Source organism: Amia ocellicauda, chromosome 19 (genome assembly GCF_036373705.1).
Source record: "Amia ocellicauda isolate fAmiCal2 chromosome 19, fAmiCal2.hap1, whole genome shotgun sequence".
Lineage (NCBI taxonomy): Eukaryota > Metazoa > Chordata > Actinopteri > Amiiformes > Amiidae > Amia > Amia ocellicauda.
In genome coordinates, this window is record NC_089868.1 from 1,874,265 (window position 1) to 1,901,862 (window position 27,598).

Below are 27,598 nucleotides of genomic sequence, written 5' to 3' on the forward strand. Positions count from 1 at the left end.
CCCACAAAAGAGATATTTGGGTTTATTTTACAAAGCTTATAAATTATATAGTTTAAAAGTATTCTGAATGTTTTGAGACCACACGCCATGCCTACGTTTGTCTGAGCCCACCCCCGTCCCCCGTGGTGTGAGTGATTTAGCCTTGAGTGTTGTGATCTATTTAGCATTGAGTGATCAGTTGTTTTTATTTTTTAAATGATTCCTTATCATCAGGGATTGAGCCTGCTAAAATACCTTAAAAACATATCCTTATCTTAAGTCTAACTCTTATGAGCTTTAAGACCCTAGAATGTATTTAAGTAAAACGAATGAACACATTATGTGTGAGATAAAATATAACCACAGCTTTTTTTTTTTTTTTTTTTTTTTTTTTTTACAAATACAATTAACCTATACCCACAAACACCCACACACACACACACCCTCTTTTTTTTAATTTTATTTTTAATTAAATTTGAGGGGAGAGACAGAGCCATATACATTGGGGTTAACATAAGTACCCTATGCATAACAGGAATTGCTAGGACCTGTGACCATTACAGACAACAGAACTTGTTGATCTTATAAAATGATTGGGCGAGAGAGAGAGATATAGAGACAGACAGAGACAGAGCCAGTGTGAATATGATAAACGCACTATTCAAAATGGCATTGTTAAGACCTGGGACCATTACAGACAACAGAACTTGTTGATCTTATAAAATGCTTGGGCGAGAGAGACAGAGAGAGAGAGACAGACAGAGACAGAGACAGAGACAGTGTGAATATGATAAACGCACTATTCAAAATGGCATTGTTAAGACCTGGGCCCCTTACATGTATATTTAAAAAAGACCCCCAACCGCTACAGGAAGAGCCGACCCATTCACACTCTACAGTTGACCAACAAGAACAACAAGAACAACCGGTTATGGGGGGCCTTGTTGTTCAGGGTTTTAGGGGTGTACACTTTCTGACGGATATGACGTAGGAATAATTAAGGAAATAACTCTAAAATCACGCCCCCCGATTATGACGTAGGAATATTAATAAGCTTAGGGCATACGTCATAACAAAATAGGCCGCGCCCAAAAAAACCTACTATCTACTCACATCAGTCATTCCGCCCTGGGCCGGCCCTGACCAATTTGATGCCCTAGGCAAGATTTTAGCTGGTCCCCTTGCATCGCAGCCAATTCCACCACCGATCATTGTGTTCATACACTTACACAGAAACTGCATAGCTTCATGTCTTAGATTTTCTTTATGTTTGAAACAAGAAAAAAACACACAAAATAAAAACAGTATGCAAGAAACAAGTGACAAAACGAATTATGAATACAATATAAATAAGTATTGCACGAAAAAACTATATTACCGACACCATAGTGCAAGATGCATAATGTAGCAGTGTTCTACAGCCTTACCGCCTTGCCTTTCTTGCAGCAAACAAGTGACATAAAACGAATTATAAATAAGTGGATGTTTCCTGCAGCACACTTGAAAGAAAAGGTATATTTCTCAGAATTATGTTATAGGTAATGGAGGTTGATGAAAGAGTTAAATAGCTGATCGATCAAAAGGTGTGATCGTTGTGGGGCATCAGTAAGAATGCACAATTCTCATTCATTCCAAACAGTGTCCCTTTACTGCATCACTAGCATTTGGTATTTGTTTTGTGTGTTTTTGATTGCTTTTTGTTTTGTTTTATTAATTCACTTTAAACCTCTTATATTATCACATTATTCCCATTAAAATCACGTTTGTTTACTTTGAATGTCCCGCCCCACTTCACGGAAATGCACGAGTTTTATTTACGATTGATTGATTTAAATATACACATGGCTAATCACGCATTCATGAGAGTACCCGCTTATTCGCCAGGTTCTACGAAATTCAATAATTGACCATGAGGAGCACCTGTTAGGCTGGAGATAAAATGCTCCCGGGGTGGAGCTGGGGGGGACGGGATTGCAGAGCAACGGGAACGAAACGTGGAGCCAAAGGCGAACGAAGGACTTGATGGACAAGTAACGGAAAGGGCTAAGAGACCCAGAGGAGAGCTGAGGCGACCTCTGCAACGCTAGCGAGAGTATCCAGAGAAGGGATAGCGTACAGGCTTTTTGAACTACAGTAGTGTTTCAAAGGATAACAACAAACAACCTGTTTTTTTTTTTTTTTACTCGGCCATTGTTTTCTTGGACTGTACATGGACATTGTAATTTCTTTGTATTGCCAAACCCGGACCAAAGCAGAAGCTGAATTTTTGTCGGAGCCCCTCATTACTTTGTACTAGGACACGTGGACTATTGCCTGCCCCATTCCAGCTCCTGGTGCTGCCGGAGGAGACCAACAGAACCCTCCACGAATGCATTTTTTAGTTTGAACTTTTGTCTTTTTAACATAAAGAGGAAGTCTGATGGATTTTATATTAGAGATTTGTAATCCAGTTAATTGTATACCTGTCTTGTGTGGTCTGTGGTGTGCTCCTGGCTTGAGATTCCCCAATTTAAATAACCTAAATCGAAGGGAGAATTGAGAGGTAGTAAATGCAAAATGGGCATATTTGGGCAATCGACAACCTCCCAATGGGTCCTAGCGGCTGTAGACAACCGCTAGGTGGTGTAGTCGTGCTTCCATAAGTTTTACCCCCCAGTGGTACTGTATAACTTCCACTCTGTGACACATCCTAGATTTTAATAGCAACAAGATGTGAAGTCATAGTGAAGAGCTTGGGAAGGTGCGGTCACGCCTGCTTCATCAATGACGGGAGCTTTTTTGGAGACGGGAGGCAGTCACATTACCTTCCTGAGAGCAGTAACTGCCGAACCAACACACATTACTTGTGTGTGCCAAATACTTCTGTTTTATTAGTACTTAATTTTTCAGCACCAGTATTTAACTTTTCAGATTGTTGGAAAAAAACTGTACAGGTATTCCCTGCTAACACACAACATTGCCAATAACATTGTAGCAATATAATTTATATTGCTACAGCATTGAGGCAATGTGCTAGCAGGGTTGTTGTACTTTGGAATCGATTCATGCTTCACGATTGGTTAATTGCCTATTTTTTTTTTGCCTTCATAAACAATTCGTGGATCGACTTTGCTCCCTTTTTCTTGGGATTGTGCGTCTTGTAGGCAGTCCATAGGTTGTCCCTATATTAATTTATTCATGAAATTCCAACCGAAATAGCGACAGTTCTACAGCTATTTCAAACCGGAAGTTTGAATCGCTCCTGATTTCAGGAAAAAGTTCTTCATTTACACCGTCTCGTTCTGTCCATCCCTCCCCTCCTCAGCCTTGGATCTCTTCTGTTCTCCGCTCAACCTGATCCAGTCTGCGCACCACTGAGCACAAGTGGAAGAGATCCAAACTCCCAGCGACCCTCGCACTCTACCACTCTCTACTGCCCACATTCCCCTCCTCGCTCACCTCAGTCTTACTTCCAGTCATTCTTTGAATCCACTGTCCACAACCCCTGCAAGCTTTACTCCACCTTCTCTCTCATCTCCCCCCTCCTCCCTCATCTCATCTCACCTCATCATTTTGCCTCATTCTTCTACAAGATCACAGACATCCACAAGCTCTTCAACAGTCTCCTCTCCACTCCCACCCTGCCCAAGTCTCCCACCGATCAAGCTTCCATTTCTTCATTCTCTCCTCTCTCAGACTCTGAACTTTCCTCTCTCCTCCTAGGTCACAAACCCATAATATGTCCCCTGGACCCTCTCTCTACTCGCCTCCTGCAAGCGTCTGCTCCATTTCAACTCCCCTTCTTCTCCTCCCTCCTCAACTCCTCACTCCTCTCTGGCTGTTTCCCCTCTTGCATTTAAACAAGCTGCGGTCATCCCACTCCTCAAGAAACCTACCCTTGACCCCACCTCTCCTCAGAGGCACCTGTCTCTGCCCTGTCGCCCTACTCCCCTTCCTCTCAAAGACCCTCGAGCGTGCGGTCCACTGTCAGCTCTCTGCATTCCTTTCCCATCTCTCACTTCTTGATCCTCTGCAATCTGCCTTCCAAACACCGCTCACACCACTGAGACTGCTGTCCTGGCAGTCACTGACTCCCTCAACTGTGCTCGGGCAGCCTCCCTCTCCTCAATCCTCATCCTCCTTGGTCTCTCCGCAACATTTGACACCGTCGATCACTCCATCCTCCTCTCCTGCCTCGCTGACCTTGGAATCTCTGGGACTGCTCTCACTTGTTTCTCCTCCTACCTCAACGACCGGACCTATCAAGTGGCGAGCTTCCTCATCCATCCCTCAACCTCTCCTCACAGGCATAACCCCCGGGTTTAGCTATCCTCCCGATGGGTCACATTTCGGTAACTACCTTTTTTACTTTCATGGGGCCCTGAAATCCTCGCTGCGCCCCTGGTCATGAAAGCTGTAATGTCTGGTATCAAAATACATTACTGGCTTTCGGCTTACACACGTCATTTCAACCCACTTGCTCAAGCAGACCGAGTAAACGTTTACTCGAGGTATATGGTCACACAGAAGGAGCATCCCAAGAACACCAGTAAATGGCGTAGAAATTTTGAAAACATGCACAATTTTCCACGATCTAAGCCCACAGTTTACGTGCAAAATCTAATGTCTGAGATGATGGTATCCATGTAACATTCCCGAAATGGACGCATTTTAAAAGTGCAAGGTAACGGTCTGGTCCATTTATTGTGGGTTTCAAGGTAAAGTACATTGCTGATGGACGTTTCATGGTTAATGCGGATCAGTGGTTTCCTTTATCATTATGCTCTCTAAATTGTTGTGGGTCTGTTGTACACTGTTCAGTACTGTACATCGTGTTTTAATCCTAACTTGATAAAACACTTCGATTCATGGCTTTGTAGCCCCACCAGTGACGTAAAAAACCACTCGGTAAGATCATTAAAACAAAGTATTAAACAAGGCGCAATGCACAAGACAGTCCTTTGCCCTGTGCAGTGCTGCGGGTAAACAACTCGTCTCTAGTGCAATAAACTAAGACCATGTAAACCCGAGAGGGAGAGGGGCATTTAATCTGTGACTCGAGCATATTGTCTCCAGTGAGGTCAATACACGCGTCAGGGATATGTATGCTAAATGTAATGTAAATATGATGGATATAATGTATATTGTGGTGGAGTTTATAAAGATAATGTCAGGGGAACTTTAGTGATGTTCTGTGTTTTCTAAATTCCAAGCAGTGGGACTTTAAGTCATAACTTTGTGAGGAATTTACATGTCTTTATAAATTATATATCATTATAAAGTAATAATCCAGCTCACTTTGCTAGCTAGCCTACTGCCAGTTGCCATCCAAATGATGATAATGATCAGCTAGTAGTTAAGTACTGCAGTAGTTTGCCAGTTGTCAGCTAATGATTTTTGATAGAATTGTATTATTTAAATTCAGTTTTTTGTGCACTATAGTATTTTCAGTATTGAGTATTTTTGGTGTGGATGTTATTTTACCTAAACAGTTTATTAGTTATTGCTCTGATTTCAATATGCATAGTGCACTATTTACATTTGTATTGATTATTACATCAATTTCTTCAACAAGTACAGTGTATGTTAAAGTGCAATACATGTTCTGTGATGTGCATTATTTAAATGTTTGTGTTTATTTTAGTTTTAACTAAACATTCTCTATACGCCATAAACATGGGCACCACTAAAATTTTTTTCATTGAGAGGGGGGATGGTTTTGGGGCTACTATCAAATCTCGCATATGGCCCCCAAATGGCTAGGGCCGGCTCTGGACATCACACATTACATAGGATGGGGCTGACGTTGGATGCGACTTTTCGTGACTTAAATCAAGTAACAAGTTACTAGTACACACATAGCCTCTAAGTGTACTGAGTAATGATACTCTCTCTTTCGTTCATTCGTTCCTTAGTATAATTACCTTTAGTAGTAGTAGTACTGGCCACTACTCGGAAGGTAGCGATGCGCACCAATAGATCACGAAAGCTTTCTCATAGTTTTGTGTTTTAGATAATGGTTCAATACGGACTCAATCCCCTTTCATGGACATGGCAGGGAACTTGCAGTTAGAACTAAGGAGTCTAATAAGACTTGGTGGTACGCAGAACTGAAGTGCCAAGTGACAGGCTATCACTTTCATTGCACACCGCATTGTCTTCTCACAGGGAGCGAATTGGGGAAATGTTGGATTTACGGCATCATGTAGAAAGACTGAATGGTTTAGTTACAGAAATAGATAAAAAAGATAGTGACCTTTCTTACTAGCTGAACTAACCTGCATAAAATTAAGAAGATACAGACATTTTCATGCAATTATTTCAAGTTACAGTCTGCTGCTCAGACACAGTTTGGCGCACAGATGCAACTATCATCAACTCAATTATAAACATATATCTAGACAGACAGAGAGACAGACATGGACTACATATCGTGCACATTGTATGAAATCATGCTGGTATATGTAGGCTTGTAGATGATTGTTAAGAGGCCTATTTGGAAACATACGAAATGAGATATTACCATAATGAAGTCATGATACATGAAGGAAATGTTTTTCATGTTGGCAAAAGTACCCTGTCAAAATGAAAATGAATGAGAGAAGACTAAAACAAAGGGCTCGTCCGAGATTTGAACCCTTTGAATCATACCCCTAGACCAACGAGCCACATAGCACAGGTTTCTGTGAAAACTAGTTAACATCGGTGCCACGTAGAGAGTTGTGCGCTCCTCTATTTGAACACTTTCTCCTTCAAACATTGCATGAGTGTCTGACTGCCGCCATCTAGCGGTGCTGACTGACCGATGGCTCGGGTATCTTGGATGTTGTTAAATGACATAACTGTCCGCCCAAGACACTGATGACCAAGGGTCATAGTTTTCCCTTGTAATAATAACAACAATAGTAATTGGAGTGAATGGAAGTGGCATTTCTATTTCTCCTTACTTTAGCCGTCATCGTCGCCAACATTGTTGTTGGTGAGCATGGAGAGGAGTGTATTAGCTTTTAAAGTATATTCAAGCAATGAACACGTCAAATAAATGTAATACCGAATACTTTTGCACGCAAGTGCACATGTATGTTACAGCGCTTCTGGGAGCACGGCCCACGTGAAGCAAGAGGGCGCAGTAAAGGTCTGCGAGTCAAGTGTGATGTGGGTATCCTGCAGCAGGGAGAGGAACCTTTGTTTTTCTACAGACGAAGCTGGTGCTGTGGGATACTAGTGTAAGGCCATTTATTCGTCATCTGTTCATGCGCAACGGTTCACCAGAAGTGTGTTAGTGAAAACAGCGGTAAGTGCAGGCTTAGTAGGGTCGCAATAGCTTGAATGGTGTCGAACTCCCCCGAAGCATCACAAGTGTGATGGCGTAAGCCTAGAAAGAAAACGTTGCGTTGGCCGGGAATTGAACCCGGGTCAACTGCTTGGAAGGCAGCTATGCTCACCACTATACCACCAACGCCCAGAAAGTCTCTCATTCCATGACTTTTGATGCATTTCAGATCATTCATCTGACTAGATACATGCGAATAATCACAGCCTACAGTGTAAAGCTTCTGATTACAGACAGGGCGTGTTGAGTGTGCTAAGTAACTTGCTAAATTCACTAACAAAAAGTCGCTGCTCTTACTACAAAACAAGTGCAAGATATATCATTCTTAGCTAAACAAACCACGTAAACAATCAATGTAACTCTTAACTAAACTAGGAAACGCGAGAGAAAAAGGCGATACTTAGCTGCGGCGACTTGAGCGACTTCTCAGCTGGCTTGCCCGAGTGTCCAGATGCATATGTGGAAATACTTCTATACAAACCATGAACATAGATTCTCGATAGATGAATACTGTTTATTTAAAGGTCAGTTTTTATTTAGCGCAAAGTTTATTGAATTTACCCACCAAGGTGGAACACGGACAATGATGTATTTGATTGACAGTGTAACTTGGACTGTTGGAGTAACTTGGACACCCATTGGAATGGAAAAACAAACTCGAGAGAAAAGTGTGTGTGTGTGTGTGTGTGTGTGTGTCACCTGCTGGTAGTGATGCATTTACATAACCTACAGACTATTTGGGCTGATTGTTCCTGGTGTATTAATGAAACTTTTCAAAGCGGTGGCTTACGTAGATGACATCACAGTCATTGTTAAGAATGGCAAGGATGTACCTTACCTTAAATGACTGTCAGAAATGAATTGAGTTTCTTCAGTGGTTAATGGCTTTTACTGGGGGAACTAGGTAGAAAGCAAGCCACTGTCTCTAGCCACATTTTGGACAAATGGACAAAACTAGATGGATTTAAAAATAGACGGATAGACAGTCGGATGGCGTCTGTCTACAATATTTTAAATGATAATAGTATATGTAGTATATGCATGTGTATTATAAACTAATCTTTACAGAATAGGGGTAATACCATAATAAAATGCTGATGAGAGGAGAAGAGATCTTATTCACTGGCCAAATACATGATTTCGACAATTGTCGTACATCTTGACGGCACTTAGCTTTACTTTTCACAATGTATGACTGCACTTACTGTACTTAACTGTATACATTGGAAGTTGTAAAATGTATTATCTTGAATTGCTTTGTTTAATGTAAATTTGAATTTGTAATGTTTGATGCCTTGTACTTAACTGTATTCTTGCACTTATGTTGCAAGTCGCCCTGCATAAGGGCGTCTGCCAAGAAATAAAAATAATAATAATGTTTAATAATAGTATATGTAGTATATGCATGTGTATTATAAACTAATCTTTACAGAAAAGGGGTAATACCATAATAAAATGCTGATGAGAAATTAAGAAAACCGTAAAAGAAAGGCATTTTAAACCAGGACCTCTCGCACTCTAAGAGAGAATCATATCTCGAACAAACTTACATTAGTGACATCTTTACACTAGTGCCACGTAGAAAGCGGTGCGCTCCAACAGCCGGAAACTTTCTCAGTCTCAAGTTCAAGCACCTTGTGTGTGACTGCCATCTAATGTTGCTGACTAATAGCACTATTGGACTAGAGGAGCTGGGGCTGGCAGAAATTCAGCCAGGCTTTTCTACAGGCGCAAACTCAGGTGATGCTGTGTAGGCTACTCCGTGTACGTCAATGAAAGTCTAGTGACTTCAATATACACACCCCGATGCACCCAAAGAGTGATTGTCAAAGTATGAGTGACTCGCTCCACTAGCAGCACCGACCTGCATCTCTCTGTGACACCCGGCGCCTCCGTCTGGATAAGCTGCTGGTAATGCCGAGCACGGCAGCAGATCTTGTACAGTGGAACCCTAATAATATTCCTAATAATATGGCAACATCCTGGGGGGTCGGTGTGCCGCGCCACAGTGCAGCGACCTTGGCGCATCACTAAAAGGCACCTTAGCGAGGCCTCGGAATCGCTCAAACATGAACCGAGAAATGAACATTGAATCCCATCTACTATTATTACCTAGTAGTGTTGATGTTATCTAAAGTATTTCTATACGTTTTTATTAGTGTATGAATTGTGTCGACCAGGGATCAGAAAGTGAGACAGTATAGGGTAGGCGGTAATCGAAAGCACAAGAAATACATAAAAGGGAGCTATACAGCAGGTGAATAAAACACGGATTGTGACAGTCGACTGTTAATAGCCTATAACAAGGCAGATTAAAATATAACAAACGATACGGATTCTTAAAATCAAATATAATTTCAACGTGCAGGAGACCAGACTGACTTTTATGCATCCCCTCGGGTGTAGATGCATGTTACTTAGACTAACAACGTTTGCATTCTAGGATATTAATAACACTCTCCAGAGCAGGAATTATTGAGTGATATTACAGGGAATGTTGAGTAAAAGACTGACCCCGACGTGATTTGAACACACAACCTTCTGATCTGGAGTCAGACGCGCTACCGTTGCGCCACGAGGTCCTTAAACTTCAGTTAACACAGGACGTCAAGGAAAAATATTGGGAACTATGGTGATGTTTTGCTAGTGACCATTAGGTTAATGAATGGGCAACTGAAGCATTGACGTGATGAAGAAGTTAAACAGAATGCTAAAGAGATAGTGACAGTGAGCATGACACAGAACACATGGCATGACGTGAATACCAAGTTAAACTTAAAGCAGAAATTACAGAAAGAAAGAAAACAAAGAAAACCGGACACTGCACATATGTTTGGTCTTTCCTATATCTTTAATATGATATCTCAGTAGTTTAAATTTGATACAGAAATTATTCTGGAATCCCATGAAATGGAAAATACAGTGAATATAAAACTATATTTGCTGTATTTATAACAAATATATTCCGCTTATACACTCACCTAAAGGATTATTAGGAACACCATACTAATACTGTGTTTTACCCCCTTTCGCCTTCAGAACTGCCTTAATTCTACGTGGCATTGATTCAACAAGGTGCTGAAAGCATTCTTTAGAAATGTTGGCCCATATTGATAGGATAGCATCTTGCAGTTGATCGAGATTTGCGGGATGCACATCCAGGGCACGAAGCTCCTGTTCCACCACATCCCAAAGATGCTCTATTGGGTTGAGATCTGGTGACTGTGGGGGCCAGTTTAGTACAGTGAACTCATTGTCATGTTCAAGAAACAAAATTTGAAATGATTCGACCTTTGTGACATGGTGCATTATCCTGCTGGAAGTAGCCATCAGAGGATGGGTACATGGTGGTCATAAAGGGATGGACATGCTCAGAAACAATGCTCAGGTAGGCCGTGGCATTTAAACGATGCCCAATTGGCACTAAGGGGCCTAAAGTGTGCCAAGAAGACATCCCCCACACCATTACACCACCACAACCAGCCTGCACAGTGGTAACAAGGCATGATGGATCCATGTTCTCATTCTGTTTACGCCAAATTCTGACTCTACCATCTGAATGTCTCAACAGAAATCGAGACTCATCAGACCAGGCAACATTTTTCCAGTCTTCAACTGTCCAATTTTGGTGAGCTTGTGCAAATTGTAGCCTCTTTTTCCTATGTGTAGTGGACATGAGTGGTACCCGGTGGGGTCTTCTGCTGTTGTAGCCCATCCGCCTCAAGGTTGTACGTGTTGTGGCTTCACAAATGCCTTGCTGCATACCTCGATTGTAACGAGTGTTTATTTCAGTCAAAGTTGCTCTTCTATCAGCTTGAAACAGTCGGCCCATTCTCCTCTGACCTCTAGCATCAACAAGGCATTTTCGCCCACAGGACTGCCGCATACTGGATGTTTTTCCCTTTTCACACCATTTTTTGTAAACCCTAGAAATGGTTGTGCGTGAAAATCCCAGTAACTGAGCAGATTGTGAAATACTCAGACGGGCCCGTCTGGCACCAACAACCATGCCACGCTCAAAATTGCTTAAATCACCTTTCTTTCCCATTCAGACATCCAGTTTGGAGTTCAGGAGATTGTCTTGACCAGGACCACACCCCTAAATGCATTGAAGCAACTGCCATGTGATTGGTTGGTTAGATAATTGCATTAATGAGAAATTGAACAGGTGTATCTAATAATCCTTTAGGTGAGTGTATTTGCCTTTACTAATATTGTATTTTATTTTACAATAGGTTTAATATAATAAGGTCCAAATAATAAATGTACATATTTGCACATGCTTGCTTTTGGTGAACAGGTAGAATTGGCCATTGTCTGAAAAAACATGCACTCACCTAGTTATTCACAGTTTAAACAGCGCCAGTGAATATTGGGTTTTAATGTTACAAGAGTGACGATGAAGTTATTGCGTTTAGTTGCTTTAAATAACTACAGTGGTTTGTGGATAACAGGAATATGTGCACATACAGAAAAGTTAAAAGTAACGCTGGGTAAGTACATAATCAAATCAAGTTTCACGAAAGATGATATGCTTCAGATACAACTTAATAGTAAAAATGCATTATGGTAAAGAGTTAATAGCTTTGTTGATAACCTCAACGTATGCTAATCAGTCTCTGTTTCGTGTTTATTATCATAATAATTGTAATTATTATTATTAGTAGTAGTATTCTACAATAAAACTTGCACAAGTTCGAATTGTGCCGATATGTTTTCTGCACAAGGAAAAGTATATATATTATTAAGTTACACAAGCATTGTAAAGAAACCAACAACATATAGGCACCTGGGTGTGTTCTTCCTACTTGGATAAGTAGGTTAGCCGGCTAAGTTTCAGGATAACTTGGCATTAACTCGGGATTTTCCATTCTCCGTAGCGAGTTTAAAGTTCAGCCAGCTATGTTTCCAGAGCAGCATTTCCAGCATCTCAAACCTGCTCCCTGTCAGGTTAACTTGAAGTTAGATGGCTAACAATCTGACTGTATTTCATCTGCCCAGTTAAATGACAGCTGACTGTGTCCCCCAACAATGACGGCGCCGTTCCTAACAGATCCAGTAGTGATCCAGACCCAGTAGCTTTTCTGCGAGGAATAATTCATAGAGATTATAGATTTAAATTATACAGATTAATTATTTGAGCGTTACAGGTTCGGTCGGAAAGGAATGATTTACGTAGCCGATTAATTAGGACCGCACATCAGTCATTCCGCCCTGGGCCGGCCCTGACCAATTTGATGCCCTAGGCAAGATTTTAGCTGGTGCCCCTGGCATCGCAGCCAATTCCACCACCGATCATTGTGTTCATACACTCACACAGAAACTGCATAGCTTCATGTCTTAGATTTTCTTTATTTTTGAAACAATAAAAAACCACACAAAATAAAAACAGTATGCAAGAAACAAGTGACAAATCGAATTATGAATACAATATAAATTAGTATTGCACGAAAAAACTATATTACAGACACCATAGTGCAAGATGCATAATGTAGCAGTGTTCTACAGCCTTACCGCCTTGCCTTTCTTGCAGCAAACAAGTGACATAAAACGAATTATAAATAAGTGGATGTTTCCTGCAGCACACTTGAAAGAAAAAGTACATTTCTCAAAATTATGTTATAGGTAATGGAGGTTGATGAAAGAGTTAAATAGCTGATCGATCAAAAGGTGTGATCGTTGTGGGGCATCGGTAAGAATGCACAATTCTCATTCATTCCAAACAGTGTCCCTTTATTGCATCACTAGCAATGGGCGTTAGCCTATTTTGGTATTTGTTTTGTGTGTTTTTTATTGCTTCTTGTTTTGTTTTATTTATTCACTTTCCACTGTCAGCTCTCTGCATTCCTTTCCCATCTCTCACTTCTTGATCCTCTGCAATCCGCCTTCCAAACACCGCTCACACCACTGAGACTGCTCTCCTGGCAGTCACTGACTCCCTCAACTGTGCTCGGGCAGCCTCCCTCTCCTCAATCCTCATCCTCCTTGGTCTCTCCGCAACATTTGACACCGTCGATCACTCCATCCTACTCTCCTGCCTCGCTGACCTTGGAATCTCTGGGACTGCTCTCACTTGTTTCTCCTCCTACCTCAACGACCTATCATGTGGCGAGCTTCCTCATCCACCCCTCAACCTCTCCTCACAGGAATAACCCCCGGGTTTAGCTATCCTCCCGATGGGTCACACTTCGGTAGCTACCTTTTTTACTTTCATGGGGCCCTGAAATCCTCGCTGCGCCCCTGGTCATGAAAGCTGTAATGTCTGGTATCAAAATACATTACTGGCTTTCGGCTTACACACGTCATTTCAACCCACTTGCTCAAGCAGACCGAGTAAACGTTTACTCGAGGTATACGGTCACACAGAAGGAGCATCCCAAGAACACCAGTAAATGGCGTTGAAATTTTGAAAACATGCACAATTTTCCACGATCTAAGCCCACAGTTTACGTGCAAAATCTAACGTCTGAGATGAAGGTATCCATGTAACATTCCCGAAATGGACGCATTTTAAAAGTGCAAGGTAACGGTCTGGTCCATTTATTGTGGGTTTCAAGGTAAAGTACATTGCTGATGGACGTTTCATGGTTAATGCGGATCAGTGGTTTCCTTTATCATTATGCTCTCTAAATTGTTGTGGGTCTGTTGTACACTGTTCAGTACTGTACATCGTGTTTTAATCCTAACTTGATAAAACACTTCGATTCATGGCTTTGTAGCCCCACCAGTGACGTAAAAAACCACTCGGTAAGATCATTAAAACAAAGTATTAAACAAGGCGCAATGCACAAGACAGTCCTTTGCCCTGTGCAGTGCTGCGGGTAAACAACTCGTCTCTAGTGCAATAAACTAAGACCATGTAAACCCGAGAGGGAGAGGGGCATTTAATCTGTGACTCGAGCATATTGTCTCCAGTGAGGTCAATACACGCGTCAGGGATATGTATGCTAAATGTAATGTAAATATGATGGATATAATGTATATTGTGGTGGAGTTTATAAAGATAATGTCAGGGGAACTTTAGTGATGTTCTGTGTTTTCTAAATTCCAAGCAGTGGGACTTTAAGTCATAACTTTGTGAGGAATTTACATGTCTTTATAAATTATATATCATTATAAAGTAATAATCCAGCTCACTTTGCTAGCTAGCCTACTGCCAGTTGCCATCCAAATGATGATAATGATCAGCTAGTAGTTAAGTACTGCAGTAGTTTGCCAGTTGTCAGCTAATGATTTTTCATAGTATTGTATTATTTAAATTCAGTTTTTTGTGCACTATAGTATTTTCAGTATTGAGTATTTTTGGTGTGGATGTTATTTTACCTAAACAGTTTATTAGTTATTGCTCTGATTTCAATATGCATAGTGCACTATTTACATTTGTATTGATTATTACATCAATTTCTTCAACAAGTACAGTGTATGTTAAAGTGCAATACATGTTCTGTGATGTGCATTATTTAAATGTTTGTGTTTATTTTAGTTTTAACTAAACATTCTCTATACGCCATAAACATGGGCACCACTAAAATGTTTTTCATCGAGAGGGGGGATGGTTTTGGGGCTACTATCAAATCTCGCATATGGCCCCCAAATGGCTAGGGCCGGCTCTGGACATCACACATTACATAGGATGGGGCTGACGTTGGATGGTACTTTTCGTGACTTAAATCAAGTAACAAGTTACTAGTACACACATAGCCTCTAAGTGTACTGAGTAATGATACTCTCTCTTTCGTTCATTCGTTCCTTAGTATTTTTACCTTTAGTAGTAGTAGTACTGGCCACTACTCGGAAGGTAGCGTTGCGCACCAATAGATCACGAAAGCTTTCTCATAGTTTTGTGTTTTAGATAATGGTTCAATACGGACTCAATCCCCTTTCATGGACATGGCAGGGAACTTGCAGTTAGAACTAAGGAGTCTAATAAGACTTGGTGGTACGCAGAACTGAAGTGCCAAGTGACAGGCTATCACTTTCATTGCACACCGCATTGTCTTCTCGCAGGGAGCGAATTGGGGAAATGTTGGATTTACGGCATCATGTAGAAAGACTGAATGGTTTAGTTACAGAAAAAGATAAAAAAGATAGTGACCTTTCTTACTAGCTGAACTAACCTGCATAAAATTAAGAAGATACAGACATTTTCATGCAATTATTTCAAGTTACAGTCTGCTGCTCAGACACAGTTTGGCGCACAGATGCAACTATCATCAACTCAATTATAAACATATATCTAGAGAGACAGAGAGACAGACATGGACTACATATCGTGCACATTGTATGAAATCATGCTGGTATATGTAGGCTTGTAGATGATTGTTAAGAGGCCTATTTGGAAACATACGAAATGAGATATTACCATAATGAAGTCATGATACATGAAGGAAATGTTTTTCATGTTGGCAAAAGTACCCTGTCAAAATGAAAATGAATGAGAAAAGACTAAAACAAAGGGCTCGTCCGGGATTTGAACCCTTTGAATCATACCCCTAGACCAACGAGCCACATAGCACAGGTTTCTGTGAAAACTAGTTAACATCGGTGCCACGTAGAGAGTTGTGCGCTCCTCTATTTGAACACTTTCTCCTTCAAACATTGCATGAGTGTCTGACTGCCGCCATCTAGCGGTGCTGACTGACCGATGGCTCGGGTATCTTGGATGTTGTTAAATGACATAACTGTCCGCCCAAGACACTGATGACCAAGGGTCATAGTTTTCCCTTGTAATAATAACAACAATAGTAATTGGAGTGAATGGAAGTGGCATTTCTATTTCTCCTTACTTTAGCCGTCATCGTCGCCAACATTGTTGTTGGTGAGCATGGAGAGGAGTGTATTAGCTTTTAAAGTATATTCAAGCAATGAACACGTCAAATAAATGTAATACCGAATACTTTTGCACGCAAGTGCACATGTATGTTACAGCGCTTCTGGGAGCACGGCCCACGTGAAGCAAGAGGGCGCAGTAAAGGTCTGCGAGTCAAGTGTGATGTGGGTATCCTGCAGCAGGGAGAGGAACCTTTGTTTTTCTACAGACGAAGCTGGTGCTGTGGGATACTAGTGTAAGGCCATTTATTCGTCATCTGTTCATGCGCAACGGTTCACCAGAAGTGTGTTAGTGAAAACAGCGGTAAGTGCAGGCTTAGTAGGGTCGCAATAGCTTGAATGGTGTCGAACTCCCCCGAAGCATCACAAGTGTGATGGCGGAAGCCTAGAAAGAAAACGTTGCGTTGGCCGGGAATCGAACCCGGGTCAACTGCTTGGAAGGCAGCTATGCTCACCACTATACCACCAACGCCCAGAAAGTCTCTCATTCCATGACTTTTGATGCATTTCAGATCATTCATCTGACTAGATACATGCGAATAATCACAGCCTACAGTGTAAAGCTTCTGATTACAGACAGGGCGTGTTGAGTGTGCTAAGTAACTTGCTAAATTCACTAACAAACAGTCGCTGCTCTTACTACAAAACAGGTGCAAGATATATCATTCTTAGCTAAACAAACCACGTAAACAATCAATGTAACTCTTAACTAAACTAGGAAACGCGAGAGAAAAAGGCGATACTTAGCTGCGGCGACTTGAGCGACTTCTCAGCTGGCTTGCCCGAGTGTCCAGATGCATATGTGGAAATACTTCTATACAATCCATGAACATAGATTCTCGATAGATGAATACTGTTTATTTAAAGGCCAGTTTTTATTTAGCGCATAGTTTATTGAATTTACCCACCAAGGTGGAACACGGACAATGATGTATTTGATTGACAGTGTAACTTGGACTGTTGGAGTAACTTGGACACCCATTGGAATGGAAAAACAAACTCGAGAAAAAAGTGTGTGTGTGTGTGTGTGTGTGTGTCACCTGCTGGTAGTGATGCATTTACATAACCTACAGACTATTTGGGCTGATTGTTCCTGGTGTATTAATGAAACTTTTCAAAGCGGTGGCTTACGTAGATGACATCACAGTCATTGTTAAGAATGGCAAGGATGTACCTTACCTTAAATGACTGTCAGAAATGAATTGAGTTTCTTCAGTGGTTAATGGCTTTTACTGGGGGAACTAGGTAGAAAGCAAGCCACTGTCTCTAGCCACATTTTGGACAAATGGACAAAACTAGATGGATTTAAAAATAGACGGATAGACAGTCGGATGGCGTCTGTCTACAATATTTTAAATGATAATAGTATATGTAGTATATGCATGTGTATTATAAACTAATCTTTACAGAAAAGGGGTAATACCATAATAAAATGCTGATGAGAGGAGAAGAGATCTTATTCACTGGCCAAATACATGATTTCGACAATTGTCGTACATCTTGACGGCACTTAGCTTTACTTTTCACAATGTATGACTGCACTTACTGTACTTAACTGTATACATTGGAAGTTGTAAAATGTATTATCTTGAATTGCTTTGTTTAATGTAAATTTGAATTTGTAATGTTTGATGCCTTGTACTTAACTGTATTCTTGCACTTATGTTGCAAGTCGCCCTGCATAAGGGCGTCTGCCAAGAAATAAAAATAATAATAATGTTTAATAATAGTATATGTAGTATATGCATGTGTATTATAAACTAATCTTTACAGAAAAGGGGTAATACCATAATAAAATGCTGATGAGAAATTAAGAAAACCGTAAAAGAAAGGCATTTTAAACCAGGACCTCTCGCACTCTAAGAGAGAATCATATCTCGAACAAACTTACATTAGTGACATCTTTACACTAGTGCCACGTAGAAAGCGGTGCGCTCCAACAGCCGGAAACTTTCTCAGTCTCAAGTTCAAGCACCTTGTGTGTGACTGCCATCTAATGTTGCTGACTAATAGCACTATTGGACTAGAGGAGCTGGGGCTGGCAGAAATTCAGCCAGGCTTTTCTACAGGCGCAAACTCAGCTGATGCTGTGTAGGCTACTCCGTGTACGTCAATGAAAGTCTAGTGACTTCAATATACACACCCCGATGCACCCAAAGAGTGATTGTCAAAGTATGAGTGACTCGCTCCACTAGCAGCACCGACCTGCATCTCTCTGTGACACCCGGCGCCTCCGTCTGGATAAGCTGCTGGTAATGCCGAGCACGGCAGCAGATCTTGTACAGTGGAACCCTAATAATATTCCTAATAATATGGCAACATCCTGGGGGGTCGGTGTGCCGCGCCACAGTGCAGCGACCTTAGCGCATCACTAAAAGGCACCTTAGCGAGGCCTCGGAATCGCTCAAACATGAACCGAGAAATGAACATTGAATCCCATCTACTATTATTACCTAGTAGTGTTGATGTTATCTAAAGTATTTCTATACGTTTTTATTAGTGTATGAATTGTGTCGACCAGGGATCAGAAAGTGAGACAGTATAGGGTAGGCGGTAATCGAAAGCACAAGAAATACATAAAAGGGAGCTATACAGCAGGTGAATAAAACACGGATTGTGACAGTCCACTGTTAATAGCCTATAACAAGGCAGATTAAAATATAACAAACGATACGGATTCTTAAAATCAAATATAATTTCAACGTGCAGGAGACCAGACTGACTTTTATGCATCCCATCGGGTGTAGATGCATGTTACTTAGACTAACAACGTTTGCATTCTAGGATATTAATAACACTCTCCAGAGCAGGAATTATTGAGTGATATTACAGGGAATGTTGAGTAAAAGACTGACCCCGACGTGATTTGAACACACAACCTTCTGATCTGGAGTCAGACGCGCTACCGTTGCGCCACGAGGTCCTTAAACTTCAGTTAACACAGGACGTCAAGGAAAAATATTGGGAACTATGGTGATGTTTTGCTAGTGACCATTAGGTTAATGAATGGGCAACTGAAGCATTGACGTGATGAAGAAGTTAAACAGAATGCTAAAGAGATAGTGACAGTGAGCATGACACAGAACACATGGCATGACGTGAATACCAAGTTAAACTTAAAGCAGAAATTACAGAAAGAAAGAAAAAAAAAACGGATACTGCACATGTGTTTGGTCTTTCCTATATCTTTAATATGATATCTCAGTAGTTTAAATTTGATACAGAAATTATTCTGGAATCCCATAAAATGGAAAATACAGTGAAAATAAAACTATATCTGTTATATTTATAACAAATATATTCCGCTTATACACTCACCTAAAGGATTATTAGGAACACCATACTAATACTGTGTTTTACCCCCTTTCGCCTTCAGAACTGCCTTAATTCTACGTGGCATTGATTCAACAAGGTGCTGAAAGCATTCTTTAGAAATGTTGGCCCATATTGATAGGATAGCATCTTGCAGTTGATCGAGATTTGTGGGATGCACATCCAGGGCACGAAGCTCCCGTTCCACCACATCCCAAAGATGCTCTATTGGGTTGAGATGTGGTGACTGTGGGGGCCAGTTTAGTACAGTGAACTCATTGTCATGTTCAAGAAACCAATTTGAAATGATTCGACCTTTGTGACATGGTGCATTATCCTGCTGGAAGTAGCCATCAGAGGATGGGTACATGGTGGTCATAAAGGGATGGACATGGTCAGAAACAATGCTCAGGTAGGCCGTGGCATTTAAACGATGCCCAATTGGCACTAAGGGGCCTAAAGTGTGCCAAGAAAACATCCCCCACACCATTACACCACCACCACCAGCCTGCACAGTGGTAACAAGGCATGATGGATCCATGTTCTCATTCTGTTTACGCCAAATTCTGACTCTACCATCTGAATGTCTCAACAGAAATCGAGACTCATCAGACCAGGCAACATTTTTCCAGTCTTCAACTGTCCAATTTTGGTGAGCTTGTGCAAATTGTAGCCTCTTTTTCCTATCTGTAGTGGAGATGAGTGGTACCCGGTGGGGTCTTCTGCTGTTGTAGCCCATCCGCCTCAAGGTTGTACGTGTTGTGGCTTCACAAATGCCTTGCTGCATACCTCGGTTGTAACGAGTGGTTATTTCAGTCAAAGTTGCTCTTCTATCAGCTTGAATCAGTCGGCCCATTCTCCTCTGACCTCTAGCATCAACAAGGCATTTTCGCCCACAGGACTGCCGCATACTGGATGTTTTTCCCTTTTCACACCATTTTTTGTAAACCCTAGAAATGGTTGTGCGTGAAAATCCCAGTAACTGAGCAGATTGTGAAATACTCAGACCGGCCCGTCTGGCACCAACAACCATGCCACGCTCAAAATTGCTTAAATCACCTTTCTTTCCCATTCAGACATCCAGTTTGGAGTTCAGGAGATTGTCTTGACCAGGACCACACCCCTAAATGCATTGAAGCAACTGCCATGTGATTGGTTGGTTAGATAATTGCATTAATGAGAAATTGAACAGGTGTATCTAATAATCCTTTAGGTGAGTGTATTTGCCTTTACTAATATTGTATTTTATTTTACAATAGGTTTAATATAATAAGGTCCAAATAATAAATGTACATATTTGCACATGCTTGCTTTTGGTGAACAGGTAGAATTGGCCATTATCTGAAAAAAACATGCACTCACCTAGTTATTCACAGTTTAAACAGCGCCAGTGAATATTGGGTTTTAATGTTACAGGAGTGACGATGAAGTTATTGCGTTTAGTTGCTTTAAATAACTACAGTGGTTTGTGGATAACAGGAATATGTGCACATACAGAAAAGTTAAAAGTAACGCTGGGTAAGTACATAATCAAATCAAGTTTCACGAAAGATGATATGCTTCAGATACAACTTAATAGTAAAAATGCATTATGGTAAAGAGTTAATAGCTTTGTTGATAACCTCAACGTATGCTAATCAGTCTCTGTTTCGTGTTTATTATCATAATAATTGTAATTATTATTAGTAGTAGTAGTATTCTACAATAAAACTTGCATAAGTTCGAATTGTGCCGATATGTTTTCTGCACAAGGAAAAGTATATATATTATTAAGTTACACAAGCATTGTAAAGAAACCAACAACATATAGGCACCTGGGTGTGTTCTTCCTACTTGGATAAGTAGGTTAGCCGGCTAAGTTTCAGGATAACTTGGCATTAACTCGGGATTTTCCATTCTCCGTAGCGAGTTTAAAGTTCAGCCAGCTATGTTTCCAGAGCAGCATGTCCAGCATCTCAAACCTGCTCCCTGTCAGGTTAACTTGAAGTTAGATGGCTAACAATCTCACTGTATTTCATCTGCCCAGTTAAATGACAGCTGACTGTGTCCCCCAACAATGACGGCGGCGTTCCTAACAGATCCAGTAGTGATCCAGACCCAGTAGCTTTTCTGCGAGGAATAATTCATAGAGATTATAGATTTAAATTATACAGATTAATTATTTGAGCGTTACAGGTTCGGTCGGAAAGGAATGATTTACGTAGCCGATTAATTAGGACCGCACATCAGTCATTCCGCCCTGGGCCGGCCCTGACCAATTTGATGCCCTAGGCAAGATTTTAGCTGGTGCCCAATTGGCATCGCAGCCAATTCCACCACCGATCATTGTGTTCATACACTCACACAGAAACTGCATAGCTTCATGTCTTAGATTTTCTTTATTTTTGAAACAATAAAAAACCACACAAAATAAAAACAGTATGCAAGAAACAAGTGACAAAACGAATTATGAATACAATATAAATTAGTATTGCACGAAAAAACTATATTACCGACACCATAGTGCAAGATGCATAATGTAGCAGTGTTCTACAGCCTTACCGCCTTGCCTTTCTTGCAGCAAACAAGTGACATAAAACGAATTATAAATAAGTGGATGTTTCCTGCAGCACACTTGAAAGAAAAAGTACATTTCTCAAAATTATGTTATAGGTAATGGAGGTTGATGAAAGAGTTAAATAGCTGATCGATCAAAAGGTGTGATCGTTGTGGGGCATCGGTAAGAATGCACAATTCTCATTCATTCCAAACAGTGTCCCTTTATTGCATCACTAGCAATGGGCGTTAGCCTATTTTGGTATTTGTTTTGTGTGTTTTTTATTGCTTCTTGTTTTGTTTTATTTATTCACTTTCCACTGTCAGCTCTCTGCATTCCTTTCCCATCTCTCACTTCTTGATCCTCTGCAATCCGCCTTCCAAACACCGCTCACACCACTGAGACTGCTCTCCTGGCAGTCACTGACTCCCTCAACTGTGCTCGGGCAGCCTCCCTCTCCTCAATCCTCATCCTCCTTGGTCTCTCCGCAACATTTGACACCGTCGATCACTCCATCCTCCTCTCCTGCCTCGCTGACCTTGGAATCTCTGGGACTGCTCTCACTTGTTTCTCCTCCTACCTCAACGACCGGACCTATCAAGTGGCGAGGTTCCTCATCCACCCCTCAACCTCTCCTCACAGGCATAACCCCCGGGTTTAGCTATCCTCCCGATGGTTCACACTTCGGTAGCTACCTTTTTTACTTTCATGGGGCCCTGAAATCCTCGCTGCGCCCCTGGTCATGAAAGCTGTAATGTCTGGTATCAAAATACATTACTGGCTTTCGGCTTACACACGTCATTTCAACCCACTTGCTCAAGCAGACCGAGTAAACGTTTACTCGAGGTATACGGTCACACAGAAGGAGCATCCCAAGAACACCAGTAAATGGCGTTGAAATTTTGAAAACATGCACAATTTTCCACGATCTAAGCCCACAGTTTACGTGCAAAATCTAACGTCTGAGATGATGGTATCCATGTAACATTCCCGAAATGGACGCATTTTAAAAGTGCAAGGTAACGGTCTGGTCCATTTATTGTGGGTTTCAAGGTAAAGTACATTGCTGATGGACGTTTCATGGTTAATGCGGATCAGTGGTTTCCTTTATCATTATGCTCTCTAAATTGTTGTGGGTCTGTTGTACACTGTTCAGTACTGTACATCGTGTTTTAATCCTAACTTGATAAAACACTTCGATTCATGGCTTTGTAGCCCCACCAGTGACGTAAAAAACCACTCGGTAAGATCATTAAAACAAAGTATTAAACAAGGCGCAATGCACAAGACAGTCCTTTGCCCTGTGCAGTGCTGCGGGTAAACAACTCGTCTCTAGTGCAATAAACTAAGACCATGTAAACCCGAGAGGGAGAGGGGCATTTAATCTGTGACTCGAGCATATTGTCTCCAGTGAGGTCAATACACGCGTCAGGGATATGTATGCTAAATGTAATGTAAATATGATGGATATAATGTATATTGTGGTGGAGTTTATAAAGATAATGTCAGGGGAACTTTAGTGATGTTCTGTGTTTTCTAAATTCCAAGCAGTGGGACTTTAAGTCATAACTTTGTGAGGAATTTACATGTCTTTATAAATTATATATCATTATAAAGTAATAATCCAGCTCACTTTGCTAGCTAGCCTACTGCCAGTTGCCATCCAAATGATGATAATGATCAGCTAGTAGTTAAGTACTGCAGTAGTTTGCCAGTTGTCAGCTAATGATTTTTGATAGAATTGTATTATTTAAATTCAGTTTTTTGTGCACTATAGTATTTTCAGTATTGAGTATTTTTGGTGTGGATGTTATTTTACCTAAACAGTTTATTAGTTATTGCTCTGATTTCAATATGCATAGTGCACTATTTACATTTGTATTGATTATTACATCAATTTCTTCAACAAGTACAGTGTATGTTAAAGTGCAATACATGTTCTGTGATGTGCATTATTTAAATGTTTGTGTTTATTTTAGTTTTAACTAAACATTCTCTATACGCCATAAACATGGGCACCACTAAAATGTTTTTCATCGAGAGGGGGGATGGTTCTGGGGCTACTATCAAATCTCGCATATGGCCCCCAAATGGCTAGGGCCGGCTCTGGACATCACACATTACATAGGATGGGACTGACGTTGGATGCGACTTTTCGTGACTTAAATCAAGTAACAAGTTACTAGTACACACATAGCCTCTAAGTGTACTGAGTAATGATACTCTCTCTTTCGTTCATTCGTTCCTTAGTATAATTACCTTTAGTAGTATTAGTACTGGCCACTACTCGGAAGGTAGCGATGCGCACCAATAGATCACGAAAGCTTTCTCATAGTTTTGTGTTTTAGATAATGGTTCAATACGGACTCAATCCCCTTTCATGGACATGGCAGGGAACTTGCAGTTAGAACTAAGGAGTCTAATAAGACTTGGTGGTACGCAGAACTGAAGTGCCAAGTGACAGGCTATCACTTTCATTGCACACCGCATTGTCTTCTCGCAGGGAGCGAATTGGGGAAATGTTGGATTTACGGCATCATGTAGAAAGACTGAATGGTTTAGTTACAGAAAAAGATAAAAAAAAGATAGTGACCTTTCTTACTAGCTGAACTAACCTGCATAAAATTAAGAAGATACAGACATTTTCATGCAATTATTTCAAGTTACAGTCTGCTGCTCAGACACAGTTTGGCGCACAGATGCAACTATCATCAACTCAATTATAAACATATATCTAGAGAGACAGAGAGACAGACATGGACTACATATCGTGCACATTGTATGAAATCATGCTGGTATATGTAGGCTTGTAGATGATTGTTAAGAGGCCTATTTGGAAACATACGAAATGAGATATTACCATAATGAAGTCATGATACATGAAGGAAATGTTTTTCATGTTGGCAAAAGTACCCTGTCAAAATGAAAATGAATGAGAGAAGACTAAAACAAAGGGCTCGTCCGGGATTTGAACCCTTTGAATCATACCCCTAGACCAACGAGCCACATAGCACAGGTTTCTGTGAAAACTAGTTAACATCGGTGCCACGTAGAGAGTTGTGCGCTCCTCTATTTGAACACTTTCTCCTTCAAACATTGCATGAGTGTCTGACTGCCGCCATCTAGCGGTGCTGACTGACCGATGGCTCGGGTATCTTGGATGTTGTTAAATGACATAACTGTCCGCCCAAGACACTGATGAACAAGGGTCATAGTTTTCCCTTGTAATAATAACAACAATAGTAATTGGAGTGAATGGAAGTGGCATTTCTATTTCACTTTACTTTAGCCGTCATCGTCGCCAACATTGTTGTTGGTGAGCATGGAGAGGAGTGTATTAGCTTTTAAAGTATATTCAAGCAAAGAACACGTCAAATAAATGTAATACCGAATACTTTTGCACGCAAGTGCACATGTATGTTACAGCGCTACTGGGAGCACGGCCCACGTGAAGCAAGAGGGCGCAGTAAAGGTCTGCGAGTCAAGTGTGATGTGGGTATCCTGCAGCAGGGAGAGGAACCTTTGTTTTTCTACAGACGAAGCTGGTGCTGTGGGATACTAGTGTAAGGCCATTTATTCGTCATCTGTTCATGCGCAACGGTTCACCAGAAGTGTGTTAGTGAAAACAGCGGTAAGTGCAGGCTTAGTAGGGTCGCAATAGCTTGAATGGTGTCGAACTCCCCCGAAGCATCACAAGTGTGATGGCGGAAGCCTAGAAAGAAAACGTTGCGTTGGCCGGGAATCGAACCCGGGTCAACTGCTTGGAAAGCAGCTATGCTCACCACTATACCACCAACGCCCAGAAAGTCTCTCATTCCATGACTTTTGATGCATTTCAGATCATTCATCTGACTAGATACATGCGAATAATTACAGCCTACAGTGTAAAGCTTCTGATTACAGACAGGGCGTGTTGAGTGTGCTAAGTAACTTGCTAAATTCACTAACAAACAGTCGCTGCTCTTACTACAAAACAGGTGCAAGATATATCATTCTTAGCTAAACAAACCACGTAAACAATCAATGTAACTCTTAACTAAACTAGGAAACGCGAGAGAAAAAGGCGATACTTAGCTGCGGCGACTTGAGCGACTTCTCAGCTGGCTTGCCCGAGTGTCCAGATGCATATGTGGAAATACTTCTATACAATCCATGAACATAGATTCTCGATAGATGAATACTGTTTATTTAAAGGTCAGTTTTTATTTAGCGCATAGTTTATTGAATTTACCCACCAAGGTGGAACACGGACAATGATGTATTTGATTGACAGTGTAACTTGGACTGTTGGAGTAACTTGGACACCCATTGGAATGGAAAAACAAACTCGAGAGAAAAGTGTGTGTGTGTGTGTGTGTGTGTGTGTCACCTGCTGGTAGTGATGCATTTACATAACCTACAGACTATTTGGGCTGATTGTTCCTGGTGTATTAATGAAACTTTTCAAAGCGGTGGCTTACGTAGATGACATCACAGTCATTGTTAAGAATGGCAAGGATGTACCTTACCTTAAATGACTGTCAGAAATGAATTGAGTTTCTTCAGTGGTTAATGGCTTTTACTGGGGGAACTAGGTAGAAAGCAAGCCACTGTCTCTAGCCACATTTTGGACAAATGGACAAAACTAGATGGATTTAAAAATAGACGGATAGACAGTCGGATGGCGTCTGTCTACAATATTTTAAATGATAATAGTATATGTAGTATATGCATGTGCATTATAAACTAATCTTTACATAAAAGGGGTAATACCATAATAAAATGCTGATGAGAGGAGAAGAGATCTTATTCACTGGCCAAATACATGATTTCGACAATTGTCGTACATCTTGACGGCACTTAGCTTTACTTTTCACAATGTATGACTGCACTTACTGTACTTAACTGTATACATTGGAAGTTGTAAAATGTATTATCTTGAATTGCTTTGTTTAATGTAAATTTGAATTTGTAATGTTTGATGCCTTGTACTTAACTGTATTCTTGCACTTATGTTGCAAGTCGCCCTGCATAAGGGCGTCTGCCAAGAAATAAAAATAATAATAATGTGTTTTATACAATGAGAAATTAAGAAAACCGTAAAAGAAAGGCATTTTAAACCAGGACCTCTCGCACTCTAAGAGAGAATCATATCTCGAACAAACTTACATTAGTGACATCTTTACACTAGTGCCACGTAGAAAGCGGTGCGCTCCAACAGCTGGAAACTTTCTCAGTCTCAAGTTCAAGCACCTTGTGTGTGACTGCCATCTAATGTTGCTGACTAATAGCACTATTGGACTAGAGGAGCTGGGGCTGGCAGAAATTCAGCCAGGCTTTTCTACAGGCGCAAACTCAGCTGATGCTGTGTAGTCTACTCCGTGTACGTCAATGAAACTCTAGTGACTTCAATATACACACCCCGATGCACCCAAAGAGTGATTGTCAAAGTATGAGTGACTCGCTCCACTAGCAGCACCGACCTGCATCTCTCTGTGACACCCGGCGCCTCCGTCTGGATAAGCTGCTGGTAATGCCGAGCACGGCAGCAGATCTTGTACAGTGGAACCCTAATAATATTCCTAATAATATGGCAACATCCTGGGGGGTCGGTGTGCCGCGCCACAGTGCAGCGACCTTAGCGCATCACT

The 27,598-nt window shown here is 41.0% G+C and overlaps 5 non-coding genes across 5 annotated transcripts; all 5 read right to left on the reverse strand.

The window, feature by feature from the left end:
* Positions 1 to 7,348: 7,348 nt before the first annotated feature.
* On the reverse strand, positions 7,349 to 7,420 carry trnag-ucc (transfer RNA glycine (anticodon UCC)). The gene has a single exon. It is a non-coding gene; the product is annotated as a tRNA-Gly (tRNA).
* Positions 7,421 to 9,801: 2,381 nt separating this feature from the next.
* Positions 9,802 to 9,873, reverse strand: trnaw-cca (transfer RNA tryptophan (anticodon CCA)). The gene has a single exon. It is a non-coding gene; the product is annotated as a tRNA-Trp (tRNA).
* Positions 9,874 to 16,520: 6,647 nt separating this feature from the next.
* On the reverse strand, positions 16,521 to 16,592 carry trnag-ucc (transfer RNA glycine (anticodon UCC)). The gene has a single exon. It is a non-coding gene; the product is annotated as a tRNA-Gly (tRNA).
* A 2,379-nt stretch (positions 16,593 to 18,971) lies between these two features.
* On the reverse strand, positions 18,972 to 19,043 carry trnaw-cca (transfer RNA tryptophan (anticodon CCA)). Its single transcript has one exon. It is a non-coding gene; the product is annotated as a tRNA-Trp (tRNA).
* A 6,652-nt stretch (positions 19,044 to 25,695) lies between these two features.
* On the reverse strand, positions 25,696 to 25,767 carry trnag-ucc (transfer RNA glycine (anticodon UCC)). Its single transcript has one exon. It is a non-coding gene; the product is annotated as a tRNA-Gly (tRNA).
* Between the last annotated feature and the right edge of the window lie 1,831 nt (positions 25,768 to 27,598).